Raw genomic sequence first — 6,445 nt, 5'->3', positions numbered from 1 at the left:
AGCATCACAAGCAACTAGCATCACAAGCCATGCAACCAGCATCACAAGCAACTAGCATCACAAGCCATGCAACCACCATCACAAGCAACCAGCATCACAAGCAACTAGCATCACAAGCCATGCAACCACCATCACAAGCAACCAGCATCACAAGCAACTAGCATCAAAAGCCATGCAACCAGCATCACAAGCAACCAGCATCACAAGCAACTAGCATCACAAGCCATGCAGCCAGCATCACAAGCCATGCAGCCAGCATCACAAGCCATGCAGCCAGCATCACAAGCCATGCAGCCTACATCACAGGCCGTAGCGCCATTTATACGATAGGATCGTAAAAATTCGTACCTGTATCGCAGGTATGACTATAATATTGACGAAATATTAGCTGCCAGTATTGCATGCCGTATACCAATCAGCCAGTATCGGGACAAAGCAAGCAGCAGTAAAAGCCCCCATCACCTAATATCAGAGGCCATACTTTAAAAATTCGCCAATTGAACGTAAGTACTTCCGCTCTATTTTCTTGACTATGATTGGTGGATTTTGCTTGAAAGGCCGTCAATGATTGGCTGATGAACTTACGATCTCTTAACTGTTTTTAAAAGAGTGGCTTGAAAGGCCGTCAATGATTGGCTGATGAACTTACGATCTCTTAACTTTTTTGAAAATATGGGCTCTGGATCGCAAGCCTCACTAGCTTTGAACAATTTTTGGTTACCATTACCTGAGCTTGACAAATATCCTCCACTTAAACTTCCAGTAGTTTTTTATTTCTATAGTATTCATACCATTTTAACATCACTGTATAAAAAGAAATTTGGTTCCAGCCCTTCAACCACATGCATTCAATGCACCTCCGAGTTAACGAGACATCGAAATGGTTATACAATGATTAAGGCTTCTGCAGCCCATGAAAAACGGCCAATTATTGGGCATCAACCACTGTGGCAACGATACTGTCGATGAGGTGGCGATACTGACGATATGACGACGATATTGACGATGTGACGATGATACAGACAATGTGGCAACAATACTGACGATGGGGTGGCGATACTGACGATGAGGTGGCGATACTGACGAAGTGACGACGATATTGACGATGTGACGATGATACAGACAATGTGGCAACAATACTGACGATGGGGTGGCGATACCGACGATGTAGTGATGATGCGATGACGATACTGAAAATGTGGCGAAGATAGTGACGATGTGACGACGATATTGACGATTTGTCTTCATGCTAACGGCGGTAGCGATACTGATACAGGCAATAAAGATAATGATTAATGATTATGCAAACGATGATACAATGATGCTTTAAATAAATGGAGACACATAAGCTGGAGTTGAAACTGACTAGACTGCATTCAATACTGATAAATAGGTCGTAAATCCTGAGGTCTGGAGATGTCGGAATAAAATTGATTTAACAACTGAAATTTTTACGGCCACAGTGCAAATAAATTCTCCATCAATGTTTTATTTGCTACCAAAACACAATATTATTGAACAAAGAGTTCAAGTCGACTTTTCATTTCAAAATCGCATATACCGCCCGCAATTGCTGGCTTCAATGTTCTTGGATTTGCTAAGATAATTAATTGGTCAGAGGCTTAAATAAATTACTAAATAATTTAATCAGGATGTGTCTCAACTCATCCAGATTCTTCTTTTTAAGGAAATCTTAACTGCAACATGTTGAGTTAAAAAAATACTTTAAAGTAATAAAAATTGGGGTCTATTCCAACTCTTCCTGTATACTTCCCTGGACGATCTGTCACTATTATTTTTAGCTGAATTTATATATTCACTTACTAAAAAACGTGTTCAATAGAACTCAATATCTCCTTCATTATCACCAAGCTTTTAATTCCAGCGACCAAGGGGCTAAGTTTGCTATGAATTATAAACTGTGGTAAATAAAGAATGTAGCAACACGAAAAGCACGTTTTTTGCCATTCTCGTCTGGGCATAAAAATGTCATTCTTGAACGATAGTGAAAAAAATAAGGTCGGTTACCCTAGACTCTGCCTGAGGCTAGCTGCCTTATAAAGCCTAGAATATTGCACCTTCGTCGTCTAAAAGTCTGCACCATTTTCTGCTTAATTGTCTTGCCTGACGAAAAGCTGCAGAATATCTGCATTTATTATGAAGGATATTCACGAGTTTTATAAGTAGTTTAAATGAAATTAATTTAGCAATGGAATTAATAGAAAGAGATAAGAAAATACGCATGATCGAAGAATATTATTACGCGTTTAAAAAGAAAAAACAATAAATTGTTGTGTTGCTTTTTTCAAGATACACTATCAAGAAGTGTAAAGGTATAACTTTTAAAGTTTTAAAGTTTCGAAAGGAATGGTTAATTATCAACTGTACCAAGATCGTTAGAAAATAATATCTTTGCATGAATATCAAACACCAGAATTAGGCCATAAGATTGCAAGATTTCATTCAATTTCGCCCTGCATTTTACGATATGGAACCCATCTCTTCTTTAATTAGGATAATCTCTCACAACTTAATATCCGTGATGGGACTTCGACATCAACTGAAATTGATATATATGTATAATATATCAATGTATTGGTAGAAAATCACGTTTTTTCAAGCATGTGTGCTTCTAAATTTTCTAAGTGCCTTTAAATTTTGTCATATGGAATTATTAGGATTAAAAAGAGTTTTATGGGGAAATTATCATTCAAATATCACTGAATCTGTCGTGCCATACAGCGAGGCAGCGTTGCATAGTCAATTTGTGGCTATGCAATGTTTGTAATGTTATGACAGTTTTAATATGGTTAGTACAAAATTGGATTGTTATATACTATATAATAATCCAAAATTTAATACAATCTAATAAATTTGATTATTATATAATATAATCAAGGACTACTACACACAGGACATGCATAGCCTATGTCCAGCCTCTGCTAGCAGAGGCGATCGCCTACACTATGAAAATGCTGTATATATTATAATATAATATAATATAATATAATATAATATAATGCAATATAAGCTAACACAGTTATTATGAAATTTCATGTTCCGCAATGAGTTTTCTATCTGGAAATTGCGTTATTGCAAACTACGGTTGATTTTCGAAATTAAGTAAAATATTTTTGCATCAACATCAAACGTATATTATTTATTTTTACATAGCTAAACCCGTACATCTCAATCTTTTTTTATCATCATCACATTTGTTTCATAATCCCTTGAACGCTTCTTCCCCTTCACAAATTTATACCGCCATCGCCCCTTCTTACCCATTCTGAATGAAATACATAAGCGCCTTAATTCCTCACGTTACTTTATCCCCAAAACTGGCCGCATAAATCCAGTCAGTTGCGGTCGTGCGCAGGACTCGTGCGATGCACCGAAGGATCTGATCGAGCGCGGGTGCGACATCCTTTGGCCGCCGGATGCCGAAACGACTTTTTGTTCACCGACTGCCCACAGAAACCAATTGGCTTCGTGTTCACTCTCGATCCTCAGTTCGGCATTAACAATTTGGTCTGATTTCTTGAGATTTTTAAATCTTATCACTGAGAATGAAAACTTGAATAGGGTTAAGTTCGCGGTGCGCATTTTAATATTCCGTTTATCTGGTAGCAGAATTATTCTCTCGAGGATATATACTTCTAATGTAAAGGATATCCATTGAATGTGAACACAGGCTTACGGTCCCGATCCACCCCTTAAGGGCAATCCTAAACCGCAAGGTGATTTACTCCTGGCCCTTTGCTGGGTCCTCCTCTGGCACTCTGAATGTGGTTCCTGAATTGATACTCTGTCTGGATGTGGTGCCTGAATTGATACTCTGTCTGGATGTGGTGCCTGAATTGATACTCTGTCTTGACGCCATTCGAGTCTCGTTAAACTTAATTTACCCTTTGTTCTTTATAATTTTACTACTGTGTTATAATTTTCAGTGTTCCCACATTTTTTCCATTGATCTTTGCCTAGCATAGCATCGTTTGGGTTCGCAAATTAATTTCACAGGTAATTTAGTATAGTAATGCCACGGTTCATTTTCTCTTCAACTTAAATTTTTGCCTACATTTCTTTTCGATCATTGGGTTAATTCTCTAAGCATCAGTCTAATACCTACAGAAAGCAACGCTGCTTTTCGAACTCAAAATTTGTGTTCAATTTATATCAAGGAATACGAAAATTTTTATTTCCACTCGTGTTGGACTACAGACATATGTCATATTTTATTATATGAATTATCAGTAACGACACATGCAATTGCTCTCGCGTCCTTCTGCGTTTCAGAAACTATTTCTTTTATTTTAAATTGGCATCAATACTTTATTTCATGTTATTCACTCGTAGGCCATTTTCATACATGCACTTGACAGTGCGACTTCAGTCACATCTTCCCTAATTTAATTTAAATGAGTAGAATGAAGCACATAGGCTTTCTTATTATTGACGCATTTTTTACTTGAGTTTTCTCATATATTTTTCTATGGTTCATTTTGCATGCGTTTTGTGGTATTAGACAACAATTTGTCGTATCAAACGAAAAGCCTATGGACCAGTGGCCAAATTTTTGAAGCGAACGGCAGTATAGTTTGGACAAATGGCCGAACGGACGCGGGCATCCATCACACCGAAGCAAAAGTGTCTGGAAAAGAGGGAAGATCCTCGGTGTGCGGCGAGCGATGGCTAAAAAAATCTCTTCCATCTCTTTTAATGCAAGAAATTTCTTTATTGGGTAAGGAATGTTTTTTCGCAAATTCTTATTTTATTCTAGTATCTAATATTCCATTCAATGTGATATGAAACTTTTGCTTTCATAGCAGGCAATTTATATCCACCCCAAGTTGTAAAGAGGTTTCCACCAAAGCAATTGAAGTTCATGAGCTCAAAACAATTTTTAAACGCTATTGGTTGCTTTACTGAACGCTGGAAAACTGGAAACTCGATCAATGCTCTAGTTATTCTACCGATGATGGTGTCCAAAATATCCATTCAAGACTATAAAAAGAAAAAATCGCACGAATCCCCCCAAAAATACGAAAATAATCACAATAGTCTCCATACACGTACAACCAATGGTCGGCCACCAATAATTCGGCTAAACCATGTTTCGCTCTAACAAGCGACCGGTAGCATCGTTTTCTTCACAAGACAAACTAATAAATTCTTCCTCATCTTATATTATTTAGGACCGATGTGTGCGCGCCGAGGTCAGCTAGAAGTTATCTATCCGTGTTTTTTCTCCAACCTGGAATAATTGAAGGCATTGGGATGTCTTATTCTGGGCCGCGCAAAGACTGATGCTCGAGATAGATCGCGCCCTGGCGTACTAATCGAGTTACCTGGCCTGCCAGCCGCAACATTTGGGAGGCTTAGGAAATACGTAAGCTTGCAGCGCCGTGCAATACGGGATATAAAGTGCGTTTGGGAAATACGGACCTTCGGGATGTGTGTGCACGGTAGCGTGTCGTGTACTGCTGTGAAATGCGGGTAGTTGGTGTGATGACTCATCACCGTGCAATAAGGCAACAGTAATAAGCACGATCATGCATACACCACCGTCAAATGAGGGATCGGTAATGGGTACGGTAAAGCACTCCTGCATAAAATTATAATTACATAATGAAAGGAATATAATTACATAATTATAGCGTTGATGGGTATAATTACGCTAAGTACACGTAGCGGACGAAGTACATGTAGCAGCCTAAGTACATGCAGCGGCCTAAGTAAGCGTAGCGTACTTACACGTAGTGGTCTAATTACATGTAATGATCTAGGTACAAGCAGCAGCCAGGTACACGCAGCGGCCTAAGTACACTTAATTATTGTATGAAACAATTATGGGCATATCATTTGTTGATGCCACTAAAACAACAGCATTTTCATAGTGTAGGCGATCGCCTCTGCTAGCAGAGGCTGGACATAGGCTATGCATGTCCTGTGTGTAGTAGTCCTTGCGATTGATTGATTTCTCATCTGTGATTGGTGGGTTCAGCTTGTGCAGCAGTGAGAAATTGGCTGATAGAGTTACGAACACGTAACTGTTTACGAACACGATGGAGTTGCGAACACGTAACTATATTGTCAATAGTGCGGCCTGAGGATCCATATATACCAGCATGTCCTTGCAGGATGAGCTTCCTATATCGCAACCTAAAACCGGGTTCGGCCGAGCGTGCAATGTAACGTAAATCTACAATTCCAGTCTACGGCAAACTTACGATGCTTAATACGTGGTAGAAATTTCTTATTTACGCTATAGTCTTGAGGGTTGCTGGCAGTTCTTAATCTCTTTGAGATGCTCGGAAATTATATGAAATTTATTTAAATTTCGGTAAAGTCTGCCATCATGTACGTGTGCGATTTGATTAATGCAATGTCATTCTTTCTAATTTTTTTGCAAGTTCATTAATTTTATTTTATATTCAGTGTCTTACGC

This window comes from Hyalella azteca, unplaced genomic scaffold (genome assembly GCF_000764305.2).
Source record: "Hyalella azteca isolate HAZT.00-mixed unplaced genomic scaffold, Hazt_2.0.2 contig278, whole genome shotgun sequence".
NCBI classification, from domain to species: domain Eukaryota; kingdom Metazoa; phylum Arthropoda; class Malacostraca; order Amphipoda; family Hyalellidae; genus Hyalella; species Hyalella azteca.
Note: the sequence above shows the minus strand (reverse complement) of the source record.